General features: G+C 27.8%; 1 protein-coding gene across 1 annotated transcript in view; it reads right to left on the bottom strand.

Moving 5' to 3' along the window:
* LOC136981167 (dipeptidyl peptidase 9) overlaps window positions 1-12,743 on the bottom strand; it is a 60,855-nt gene extending 48,112 nt beyond the window's left edge. The window contains exon 1 of the mRNA XM_067277444.1: window positions 12,552-12,743. The gene's annotated coding sequence lies outside the window, so the exon portion shown is untranslated. The remainder of the gene's footprint in view (window positions 1-12,551) is intronic.
* Between the last annotated feature and the right edge of the window lie 1,147 nt (window positions 12,744-13,890).

Here is a 13,890-nt window from a genome sequence, read left to right as displayed (position 1 = left end):
AAACTCTGAAATGCTTTCAATTACGACACTCTTAGACTATTCATCATCAGCTAATATTGGGTCTATAGATTAAGTACTTGGGTATTGCAGTGCTCTGAAATATAAGGATAAATCACAGGGGATTTGCTGCTCTTCTGGCAAAGTTAAACTGGATGTTGTACTTAAGTGAAACAAGACTTTATTAAATTAAACTTTTTAAAGTATATTTTTACATCAAATGCATTTCGGGCTAGCATATACAACAGCTAGATATACTTTAAAAGTTTAATACAATAAAGGGTATGTTCGTTAAGTCAAACGAGTTAAACGAGAATGACGTCATCGTTATTCTTGTTTCATTAGACTTTTCGAACAATTCGTTATAATTAAATGGCTGTTTCTAAAATCGAAGATATGAATGTTGCTAGTGCAGCCTTAACCAAAATATTTTTCTTAGGTTGTTTCGGATGGAAGTTATTTCAATCATTTCACCTTTTAATTCACAATTTAAACACTCGAGTAGATCTAGAAACATCAATATTGTCGGGCGCCATTTTCTTAACGAAGTAAATTAACTCTTTCCTTCGTGAGCTTCGTTAGAGTTTCGTTCAATACGTCATCACCGTGGAGCATGCGCACTGAGCGAGACTACTACTTTTCGAACGATTTGTTACTAACGCGTTTAACTCGTTCGACTTAACGAACGTACCCAAAGTCTTGTGTCACTTAACTTGGACTAGCTGTGTGAAAAATCAACCTATCAGGATTAAAGTGATTTTTGCATCTATCAACAATTATACAGCACCCATACCATGTGGGTAGAATGTGTTTATTGATATATCTAATGTACAAAAATTACTGAAGTTCTTTAACAGTTGACTGGTGTCTTACATTAGGTTTATCAGATGACCTGCAATATAATCAAAATAAAACCTCATTTCCAAATTATCTTTGTTTAACAAAATTACTTAAAAAACCATAACAACAATTTTAATCAGTACAACACTGTTATACATTACCATACATAGACAAAAATTTCGGTAATAAACAAAATTACAATATACATATATAAAGTTGAGATCATCATCTTATCATGTAAAAAACCACAAAAAACTAATTATTATTATTAATTTTATTATTACATCTACAGTGAATTAAATCATCAAATGCCAGATTATTTGGGCTATATTTTAAAAACTAGAGCTAAATGGCAGATTATTATAGAATATTCAAATTTAATTGTTTATTAGGCTGACCCATAAGCACCATTTTGAATACGACAGTACCATTATTTGTTCAGTCCTGGCCATCCATTATTTTAGTTAAAGCCAAAAAGCACCTCTAGTTTGTATATTAAACACATTTGAAAAAAAAAGGGAAAAAATGAGGAATGTCTCTAATTCTTTATTTTGAGATATTTAAATTTTAATTATTAACCTTCTGATAACTTTTAAAATAGTGCATATAGAAAAAAAAATTATATATTGTAACACAAAGATATTCTTTACTAATTAAAAATAAATTTTATGTTTGTATTTATAAAACAAAGAAAATAAAAAATTTGTATAAATGAAAATAATATGTAAAAAACAAGGAATATCACATTAATGCATCACAATTTTTCCAATTCTTTTTCTGTTTTTCTTACTATTATCACTTTTGTCACATGTTACTATCAAAAGATATTGTTTATAACATTAATATAACTTATTTATTAGAGTAGAATCCTGAGGTAATGTAGATCAATACTAACTCGGATAACCAGAGATCCGAATTAACAGAAAGCCACAGCCATTCCGAATTAAAAATTATAAATGTAAAAGATTTATATGATACGTCGCTTTTAAGTCTTTTTTTGCACCTTAGTGAATTTAATCATATACAAGAAAAACAATTTTTACATCATTAATTGTACAGGTAACACATACAATAGTTTAAAGTAGGAATCTCAAACTCAAATGCAGCAAAGAACTGGTCAAATAGATATATATCGGATGTGGGCAGTATTCATTATTATTCATTAAACCAAAATATACTGTAAACTAAAAAAATAGACTCTAACAAAGGCTCGTTTGTTGCTAGGCTTTACAACTTACATAAATGGTTAGAAGTTTGATTTTTTTCTGTTTTAATCCTTGCAAAATGTTAGGTACATTAATTTTTAAAAAAAGAAATGATTTAGAGTGTGGAACACCAGTTTATGACCCTTGGTTTAAAGAATAAATATGTGTATTATTGTAGTTACATTTTAATATGAATGGCTTATCTTGCACTGAAGTTAAATAATAAATGGTAAGAGAAAAATCATTTCATAATACATGTTATCATTTTAAAATTTCTTTTATGAATTACACTATACAGAAAGTAGTGTATTCATTTGAAACGTCACCTCAGATAATTGGGGTTCCACTGTACTAAATTAAGTTCAACCTAAAAATATAATTTATTATATGTAATTGATACTTGATGATAAGAAAATTATTTCACTAAAATAATAAGATTTGTACAGATTTGAAGTTAAGACTATTTACAAAAATACATACATTTTCGAGTCTATCTTTTAATCTTTTAACACAACCACAGAAGTAACAGTTACAATGGTTTGAAGAATAAATTTCATTAAAAAAGGCAATAATAGATAAAAAATTCACAAAGTTAAAAACAATCAAATGTCACTTGTTGGCAACAGAGAGATGATCGTTGCACCTGCTGGGCGCAAAAGAAATGATTTTATGCACTTACTCAGTATTGATTGCACCTAATGGAATTTAGAGGTAAAAATAAGAAAATAGTATTGCACATACCTAATGGAAAATGTGTGGCAAAAACAAATAAAACATAAGAACAAAGCAGTCAATGCCAAGTGAATGTAAGGATTACCTGTTCATATCGCATCAGGAAGCACAGACATTGTCACTTTGACTTCAATGTATCTTGAAAATGAAGTCATGGACCCCCATCTTTTTTATTACATTTTTGGATTCCTCATTGTAATTGATAGAAAATGGCAAAGTTTAATCAAAACTGACTGATCAAATTTTAAAAATGAACAAAATTCTGTAAACCACATAGAATAGGATTCGTTAATGTTCTCTCACAATTACATATGTTCAGAGAAGACTTAATTTAAAATTTGAGATCTGAATACAACAAAATACCACAAAAAAATTGGTAAAAACATTTGTATGTTAGGACAATAGCCAACATTTTTTGCTTCAATAATACTTTTTAAAACATGAATTTTATTTTTTCAATAAATAAATAAATAAGGTAAAAGATATGAAGAAGCATATTGGACAGAGAATATTGTTGTCTTGCTGTTTCTATTCATAATCTGGCGAGAGAAGTGGATCGGATGGCCAGCTTCATGCTAATGCTGATTTTACTACCTGTAGATCATTCTCCAGATATCGACTGGAAAGGAGATTGATTAACTTCACACCCAAACAGACTATTACAGAGACTAACCATCATCAAGATTTGACATCATTTCATCCAATCCAGTACTGTATTATAGGCCTCTCATAAGTAAACGATATGAGAGAACTTATTTTAATGCTTACCAATTAAAACTATTAAAATTAAATTTTTTTTATCATTTTCCATCATACAACAATCTAAGCATGACGACCAAATAAGGACACTGGAAGCTCTTGAAATATTCAAATCCGCAAAGATTGGCTGTTGCATTAATTTCAAAGATGAAGGACACGTATCTTATGCGTATGGGAATCCCTATACCAAAGGGAACAGTTGAATTAGAAAATCATTTTGGAGAGATTTAAATTATTTAAAAAATATATTAAGAAAATTAGTTAAAAAAATTCTCATTTATATGTTTTTTAAATAATTCTTTAAAATGTTCCATTTCCCTGCATTCCAAGTTAAAGAATCCTGAGGAAGATCTGTGAAGATCGAAAATGTTAGAATTTGCAATTGATTATCCTGAAATTTCTTTTAAAGTTCAATTCGTTGCTATTTTATCATGTTTTTAAATATCAATTTAAATCATTTGGCACTCAAATGATGATAAATAAGAAAAATTTAATTGTTTAATAAAAATTTTATTTTATAACAGCTCTTACTTATATTTTATAGTATTAATAAAATTAATATAAGAATTATTAAAATGCAGTTTAAAGAATCAATTGAAAACATACGTATAGAAAAAAAAAAATATAATTATCTAACCTGTAGACATTTTTTAGAACCTTTATCTAAATAAAGACAAATATCTACTAAAATCCAGGAAATTATTATAATTATTAATTGTATAGCATTTAATATTGTCAAAATATTACATCGCCAGACAATTAAATATATAAAAGCCTAGTAACTTTATTTATCATGCATTAATGTCACATTCAGCTGCATATTACACATGGTATTTGAGTATTTGGCCACCTGTTTCAGAATATTAACAAACGCATAAATTAATCACATATCTGAGTACGTGGTAATTTATCTCATATTGTCACAACATTGCTAATACTTAAATAACTTCGTCTTAATATTGAAAAGTTATGATAAATCAATTAATATTTCATCTTTATATTATTAACCAATTAATTTTTGTAGTTTTCTTCAACATTATTGCTAGTTTTATGACCTTTATAAAAGCTTACTATTATCATTTAGACATTTAAATACAGTAGTACAATTAATATCTATCACTCATTAGTTTTAACGATTATTTTTTGGACACTAATTTCAAAATATGCCATATAATAAATCATACAGATTCATTATGTAGACTCAGAATGATCATAAAACTCGAAGCGAGTCATTACAACAACAACATTAGTAGTTAATATGTCAGTAACATTTGACATTTTCAGTTCTGTTTTGTTAAAGTTAATGAGCTATGAATGCTAATCATACTAGATAAATCCATTTTATGTAAATTAATACCCGTTGTACATTATTTCCGAAGAAATTATTTTTTTTAATATAAATTATCTTCAGATAAATTTACAAATTCCAAAATCTTAACACTTTTCAATCAAGAGATGTTTTCAAAGACAGAGAAAAAATATTTAATTACAGTAGAACCCCTCTAATCCGTAACCTTTGGGACTGGGAGTATGGTTGAAAAGCAAAAAAGGTCGGATTATCAGAAAAAAGTAAAATAAACAATCTTTTAACTCAAGAATGACTGTATTGTTCTCTACAATAAAAACATTGCAATAAATCGCACAAAAGCTGTTATTATTAATGAAAAAGAGCAATATTGTATGTAGTAAATACATACAGTATTGCTCTTACAGCCCCGACTTGGCAGTGAGTCACCGGGACAAGTTTCTCGATTCCGACCACAGTCGGATTAACCGAAGCGACAGACTAGCCGAGGGCAGACTAGAGGGGTTCTACTGTAGTCTAGTAACATAATTTTCTACTGATTGCTATAACAAAATTCTAAGTGATGTGAATTATTTACCCAATATTAAATCAATAAGATTTATGAATTCACATGTATGAGCTAATAAGTTAAAGTCTATGTTGTTTATATACCATATTTATAAAATTTTATTGCTTAAAAATGCTAACTAATAACACTCCTATATCAGTATTGTCAATGAAATTTTTATAGAAAAGTTTTTTTAGAATATGCTCATATTTTACCTATTCTGTTCTGTCATTTATGATCGATTGCATGTTAGTTATCGTATAAAAAAAATTTAACTACATAATTCATATAACAGCAGTAAAATAAGTAGCTTTGAGGAATATCATTATGTAAAAGAATTACAAATATTTTTTTGTACTTAAATTGTTTTGAATATTTTAACATTTTAATAGGAATATTAATTCTACATTTTCCACAAAGAAATCATTAAACTATCACTATGAGTTACTAATGTTGTGCTCTTAAGATGGCATATGGTTGTCTTTGTTTATGATTGCAACACGATGAGATACCAAACAGTACATATGAAGACATGCTCTTTATGTCGATGGTGGTAGGAAGATTATGTTATCATCTTAAATATTATTTTATTGGGCCCTAAACAATTTCAGTTATATGCAAAATGCGTGTCAAAGAGGAACAAAACTTATAATTTACAAAACAGAAAAAAATAAGATTAGTTTTCATTAGGGTAAAAATATAAAATGTTGCTGTTTAATTTATGCCTTAGTGTACTTACCAAATATAGCTAATGTAGAATGTCAATTACTATACAATAAATAAATAAAACCATGTTTTGCGAGCATAATTTTAAAACTGAGTTAATAAGCTTTTATAGACGAATAAAAATGTAGTAGATTATCAATGATTTTGCATCATAAAAGTAGGTAACATCTCAATAAGTTGACAAGGCCTGATACATAGTAATGTTTGATTTTAATAATACACCGTCAATTGCTGTATATCTTCAGACTATAATTTTGTAATAATAATTATAAATTACTAAAGAATTTGACCCTAGGGAAGGTGTTAGGTGCCATCTCTTATTAAATTTCATAACTATAATTTAATTAAATGAGTGGGGAGTTTACAGGATGAGGGCACTCAAACTGTCCCCAGTCGGCACTGTAGTAACCGACAATGGTTATATCTTAATGTTAAATATACTGGAAGAAGAGATCGAACCGGAAGTCCAAGTAGCGTAATTGGCAATGCATCTGCACAGTAAGCAGCAGTTGCGGGTTTGAGTCCTGCACCGGGCCAATTGTTTTCTTCCAGTTTAAACTAAAATTATTTAATTAAATTATAATTATTAAATTTAATAAAAGATGGTGCCTAACACCTCCCGCTAGAGACAAATTCTTTAGTAATTTATAATTATTATTACCAAATTATAGCCTGATAATATATGGCAATTGAAGGTGTGTTATTGAAATGTATGAGGTGTAGTTAAGATGTTTATATTTATATTTGATTTTGTTGTAACTTAAATATTCTACTATTTTTTGAATATTATACTAACTTGTAAGTAAAACTAATTTTAAACTAAGTAAAACTTAAGTAGGCCTATCTATTTTTCCAAACTTTACATTTCATCAATACAATAATTTCTTTTTTTACTTGATTTTTGTCCTTTCCTCTTAATCTATGAAAAAATGACTTATAGCATGACTCAGAATTCAAACGAATTGTATCTCTCACCAAATGTATTTCATTCGATGATAGTTTTGTGCATAACTATTTGTGTACTGATTAATTCCTTTCCTGTTAATCTTCATCTACAACATCAGCTAATGATAATTTTTTAATATCAAATATTGTGGAAGAATGAAATTTAGTATTTTGTATTTGTATTATTTATACTTACATTCTAAGTCATTGATTATTTGTTTAAATTGTATAAATAATAAAAATACAAAATAGTAAATTTCATTCTCCTACAATGTTTGATAATATAAAATGATAATAAGCTGATGTTGGAGAGGAAGATAAACAAAAATAATTAATAGTCATTTTTTGCAAATGAAGATTATTATGAGATGATACTGCTGCATGGAATGCAGACAAAATGTTGAGGAACCTTTATGGCAGTATGCATTACAGTTTTCTACCACTCCACATTTAACAACATAAACCAACTGCATTCAACTGTTTGACAGCTAAGAGAGAATGGTAGTATTGCAACTCATCTCAAAGCGGCTGATCCAGCAGCACAGATAAGCATGTACTGCCCAACTTTCTATTTGCACTATTTGTTTCTGTGAAATGTAATGTCCTACTAATTCTATGATGCTCTGCAACTTCTCATTTATTTCTTTCTGTATCTCTCAGTTTCCAAGATAGGAATGCCAGCTTTACCATACCATTACCAAACTTCCATAGCTCTAGATATCTTTGTTCAAAAGATATTTTGGCATCTTACAACTTTACTGTGCACTTCATATAATCAGGAAAAACATACTTCCAGATAAATTTCAGTTTACATAGAAAAAGAACACCAAAAAAAGTTTGTCCATTTCACATAAGATTTTAAAAGCACTATTTTTGATGAGTTTTCTCATATGAATTAATACATTTTGGAGATATACTTTTTGACAATTATATAATTGTTTTTTGATGTTTACAGTGTATCTACTACAATGTCCATAATAATGGATTACAAGAATCGAAAAGCACCTGGTACCTAACTCCAAAAACAAGCAATTTAAGAAATACATTGATATTGATGATTTTGTGTTAAGTAATAATTTATTTGTTTTTGTAATTTATTATTGACTAAAAACCAAAATGTATTAATAAACATCACACATTGTCTTTAATTAATAAGAATATTGAATTTTCCTATCTTTGCAAAATTATTAATTTAGTTGAATATGTATTTATTTGATTTCTTATGTCATAGTGCAGTGATTTTCAACCAGTGTGCCGCAAGAGGATTGTAGGTGTACTGAGAAAATTTTTTACGGTTATTAAATAAATTATTTTTGAAAGAAGCCAAAAAAACAATAAGCATACATGTCAAAATCAAAACTTCTTTAAATTGATTATATGAGTTTTTCATTATTATAATAAATAAATCTATACATAATGTACTAAAAAAAATATATAAGCAAAATTATATGTGCATAATACTTTTGATAGATACATTTTTAAAAATCAAAAATGTATCTATAATTGTCCATATTTAGTTCAAATTATTTTAACTTAGAAATAGCAGGACATTGGGCAGGTTTCTAAAGGCAATTATCATGCCACTATTAACATTAATTCTTGATTTTCATTTAATTGCTTTTCTTATGTAAATGAAAATTATTAATTTAAATAACTATTGTTGTAACCTGTTGCTATTTTAAGGAACAACAATACTGTTTTATTTAATTTACAATAAACATAGACAGAAAGAATTAGGTTAAGTGGCAAGTAATATGACGAGAAAATGTTTACAAACACAACTTTAAATCACATGATTTTTTCCACGGAAATTTAATTATTGGTTCAAGCATGCTGTGAGATAAAAAAGGTCGAAAAACACTGTCGCGGTGAACATGAATAATCTTTCAATAGTAAATTTTCAAAGATTTATTCTATTAGTAAAGCACAATAAACAATTGTTAATTAACAGATTAAGAATTAAATTATACTTTCAATAACCCTAGTACAACTGTTTTATAATTATAGAATAATTCCCTTACTGAAGAGTACTGATGCTAAAATACAAATTTTTAACAAATCTAACAGACCAATTTTTTATAAATTAAATGTTTTTAGGATATTAGCTCCCAACATCAGATTCCACTATTATACAGATTAAAACCCTAATCTGTATAAGGGTGGAATCTGATGACAGAAGCAATTAACCAAAAAATGTTTAATTCATAAATAAAAGTGATCTGTTGAGCTTAAAATTTGTTTTTCTAGTATCAGTGTTCTTCATTTTTCATTAATGGAGTTGAATATCATAAAGACTAATACTTACAAATACCTACTTACAGATTTAAAAATAAAAATGTCTTTTTTTTTACAATAATCAAAGTCTTATATATGAAACTTACTTTTAATTAAATTAAAATTAACGATTAATAAGCAAAATCTATCTAAAATTAATTTTATATAATATATTGAATTAATTTACCGATAGTTTTTTAATTAGACATTCTCTATTACATATGTATATGACTTACTGATAAGTGAACTGGTTTACAATACACTTTTCCTAATCGAAAATAATTACTGTATGGAGGTATTTGGATTAGTGGGGTTATATAAAGAACAGGAAATCTACAGGAATGCAAGCTAATATATATATATTTCTTTTACAGGAAAAACAATTTTTCAAGTATAAATATGTATTTAGAAAGCATATGTATACTAAAACATATAGTACAAATTCCTTGTATTTTTACAAAATATCATACGATTTATTTGTTTTTAGATGATTGGAAAAGCAAACAAAACTGATTCAGCTTAGCATGAATGCACTTTTTGTTTAAATATCATGGGTTTTCATAGAGGGGCAAATAGGGCACTTGTCCTCTTTGAGATCAAGAAAAAATTCCACAAATTATAAGTGACTGAGATATGTAATTTCACATCCTCCACGATCGAACATTTTGTTATTTGTATTGATGCAATCATTTGTCTCCAAGCTTTGTCCCCTCCCTTAAAAAGTCTTCTGTAGACACCCATTCAACACAGTAGGTGTTGAATGGATTAGCTAAATTTAAAAACAATAATTATTTTACAAATATATAAACTAATAAACAACCTTGAAAACTTTGTGGTGTTGATTTAAAATACTGAAATTTAAAAATTCATGGCTGGGCATTGTGAACTGGTTTACAATAGAATCAAATTTTATCATCTAGCTCCATATTGTTATTCAAATAAAATTTTATATAGGTTATATTAATATTGAATACTAATATTAAATGAAAAAAATAATTATAAAAAAAAATATGCTTCTCCTTAGATCAGAAATTCAAAAATATAATTCAATATTGCTATTTTAAATATATATATTTCATAACTTTATTCATTTATTAGAAAATGATATTAAATTTCTACAAGGTTATTTATGAAAAAATACTTTCAATAGTTATAAATACATAATTAAAACTAGATTGCTGCTAGATCAGATAAAAAAAAATTTACAATGGAAATGTGGTTAAAAATAAATCATTACTTTTACATTGTAACAATGTAAAAATAAAAATTTTGTACTTACTTATGTTATTATAATAATTAAACTTACTTAAATTGTGTAAAATTATTTTATTTTAATAAATTTCTAGTACAAAAATATTTCAAGATGTTTTAAAAATATAAAAATATTAATAAATTCTTATATAATGGATAGTTTTTCAAGAATATAAAAGTAGTTGCTCATCATTCATATGACCTAAATCTATTTTCTAATATCCTAATATGTCCTAATTGGATATTAAATAAACATGTTTTTTAGTTCATATTTTGCTATAGGGCCATTTTACATCTTCATGCAATATATTATCTATTCAAAACTGGATTGCACAAAAATATTTTAATGTTTTGTATCAAAATTATTATTAAAATATCATAATTTAGTGTGTAAATTAAGCACAAGATATTTTATACATATATAAAGATAAGACCTCATTCGAAAAATATTTTTAAAATGTATAAAAGTGAAACATAGTAGTTAATGATATTATCTAATCTAGTACCCTTAAATATATATAAAGTACAGTATTTTATACTTTGCTATAAAGAATGCAGTAAAACATATGTAAATGAATAAAGAATTATATTTTTAATCAGTAACTAAACGAAATTTGATTAATCTCTAATGATAAAATGTGTTTCTAAATCAATATATAAGAGGAAAATCAGTGCTGTTAATATAAATAACAATACTATGATTAAAAATACAATCCATTTTATCTAATCTTTAACTATTAAAATAAATGATAATTTTTATAATTTTATCAAACATTTTAAAGTTTAAGAGGCAGATTTTCAGAAAAATAAATTTTAAAAATATGTGTATAATACTTCTCTCAGTATTATAACAAAAGAAAATATGAAATTTGAGCTTATGTACAATTACTCTATTAAGGTTTTGGTACAGACAATAAAAAGAGAACTTCAAAATCTAAAATGCAAACTCGAAATTGAATTTCCTTCCATTAAAACAGGAAATTTTCTTAAATATGACTCATAGTAAATCGAAGATAATATAATTTATAAGATTACATTGGCTGCGTTCGGCAGACTAAACAGTTCTGGAGCAGTCGAGTCCGGAACTGTTTTTCTGCCGAATGCCCTCTACAATAGTGCTCTTTCAGAACATGTCTGACATTTCAACGTCAAATTTATGCTACCCGAAACTGACCAAGGCTTTTTATTCCAATGCAACATCCAATCACTCGTCGTTCGGCAGACCCCGAACGCAGCCAATAACCTGTCTGCTTTACGTAAATACAGCAACATGAAAATGTTAAATTAAAACTCAGATTTATACATAATACAAAAAAATTACAACACAGATCCTTCCATATTGTCAAAACTGATCAGAGAAACAAACCGCAAACAAGTCAATTTCCTAGTTTAACGTACAGATTCAATAGCAAACGACACTGAAGTAATTAACACGGTACATATCCGGTTTCAGCCGAATCACCTAGGTTCAAAACGGGCCACAAGACTCAAAAACGGCTCAAAGTTGGAAAGAATCCCAAACAAATAAAACTAGTCGAGCCCTAAAAATAGAAAGGATACATTAATAGGGATAATCAACAGAGCAATTACCCATAAAAGAGCAGGTGAAAGTATACTTTCTTTTTTTATTCTTCCACACAATTACTTGATGCAAAAATAATCATCTGACATGGAAATATGTGAAAATCAGTATTTGTGAGTGATAAATATGTGTTTGTGTGTAATTGGAAGATGAAAGAGTATCCATTGGCGTGTCCATTATATTAACAAAGTGGTTATTTAACTTCATGTAACCTTTAGGAGTCAATCACTTGATTTATTTAATAATGTATTATTGAATAAAAGTGATTTTATAATGCATGGCGATCATTTCTCATCTCTGTAAGCAAATATGTGTCACTGCTGTTGTTTATCAATCATAATAATAAATTAATTGTAAATAGATGATAAATAAGGCGGGCCAACTTACTTTAGTTATGGCCTCCGTATTATCGATCAAACGCTTCGATGTTTCTTAATACATATTTTAACAAATGTAGATTAATAATTTATGTAGAATCGGCAAGAATTTATACTTGGAAAAATGGGATTTCTGTTTATTCTTCTGGTTATCACGAAACCATGAGGAACGAGGCCAGACGAAGACTTCACTTTTCAACTGATACTTACCGGATTCCATTGTATCTACGAAAATTTTATAGCCAAAATATATTTGTTCGGAATTAATTTTTTTTTATTTTTTTTAAATGTTTCGAAATTAATTTATTAATTTATTATATGTAATATTTTAAATTTATAAACTTTAATTTTTTAATTTCGTTCATTCCTACTTAAGGGCCATTTTTCTTATTTTCGAGTTAAGTCTCTGAGCTACCAATTGCTCTAATGATAGGCATAAAAAACATTTTTGTCACTTCGAGCGCTGCAATCGTTTCACGGCGTATATTTAGCTTGAGCATAGGAAGAGTCAGCTGTAAACATTCGAAATTTTCTCGTTTTTAACTCAGATATTGCTTTTTCCTTTTATTTTTAAGGACTGATTATAAATACTACTTTAATTCGGTTTTTAACATGTATTTATTCGTAACTGTCTGTAATATTCATAATTGTACATAATAGCCCAGGATTATTTTAGTTAATATTCATATTTCTAATAACTGTCACGTTCACGATTTTAGACTAAATTTATTAGACTGTTTGTTTTTGCTTACAATTTGTGTTCGTGATTAAATATTTTTTGGGAGTTTTCGTTAGTGTAAGAAAATTGGGTCAAAAAATTTATAGTTAATCAAACCTGTATATACATTACTAATATGGGATGTCTTCGGGATTCCCGAGAACTCTTTGAATCAGAAGGAAAATGGATTGATGAGAATTATATACAGTGGTACCTCGTATAACGTACGCCTGGAATAACGGACGCTGCGAACAACGGACTTTCTGTTTGGCCGTTACGTGACTCGAGCAACGAACTGGCTGCGAACAACGGACTTTCCGGCGTAATAGGTGACTGCTCCATGGGTGCGTTCTTTAATAGCGGTCGCTCTGCGTCTCCGCTACTACGGGAGTGCGCTGCTGTTTGTAAAAATATAGGAACGACGGTGAAAGAAAGAAAGATGGCGGCGCCCGCACTATCGATAGTATCGTAATGGAGGAATCTATAATTCTAAAATATGAGCTTTAAAAGGCAAAAGAAGGGACCCAATTGTAAAATTTAACCATAAAATGGATTATTTGTTGAAAGAGGATTCAAAACAGCCTCGAAAAAAATTCGTAAAGACACTTACATCACCGCGTGCGCTAACTCG

This window comes from Centruroides vittatus, unplaced genomic scaffold (genome assembly GCF_030686945.1).
Source record: "Centruroides vittatus isolate TY-2023 unplaced genomic scaffold, ASM3068694v2 contig_747, whole genome shotgun sequence".
NCBI lineage: Eukaryota > Metazoa > Arthropoda > Arachnida > Scorpiones > Buthidae > Centruroides > Centruroides vittatus.
This window is presented reverse-complemented; position numbering and strand designations above follow the sequence as displayed.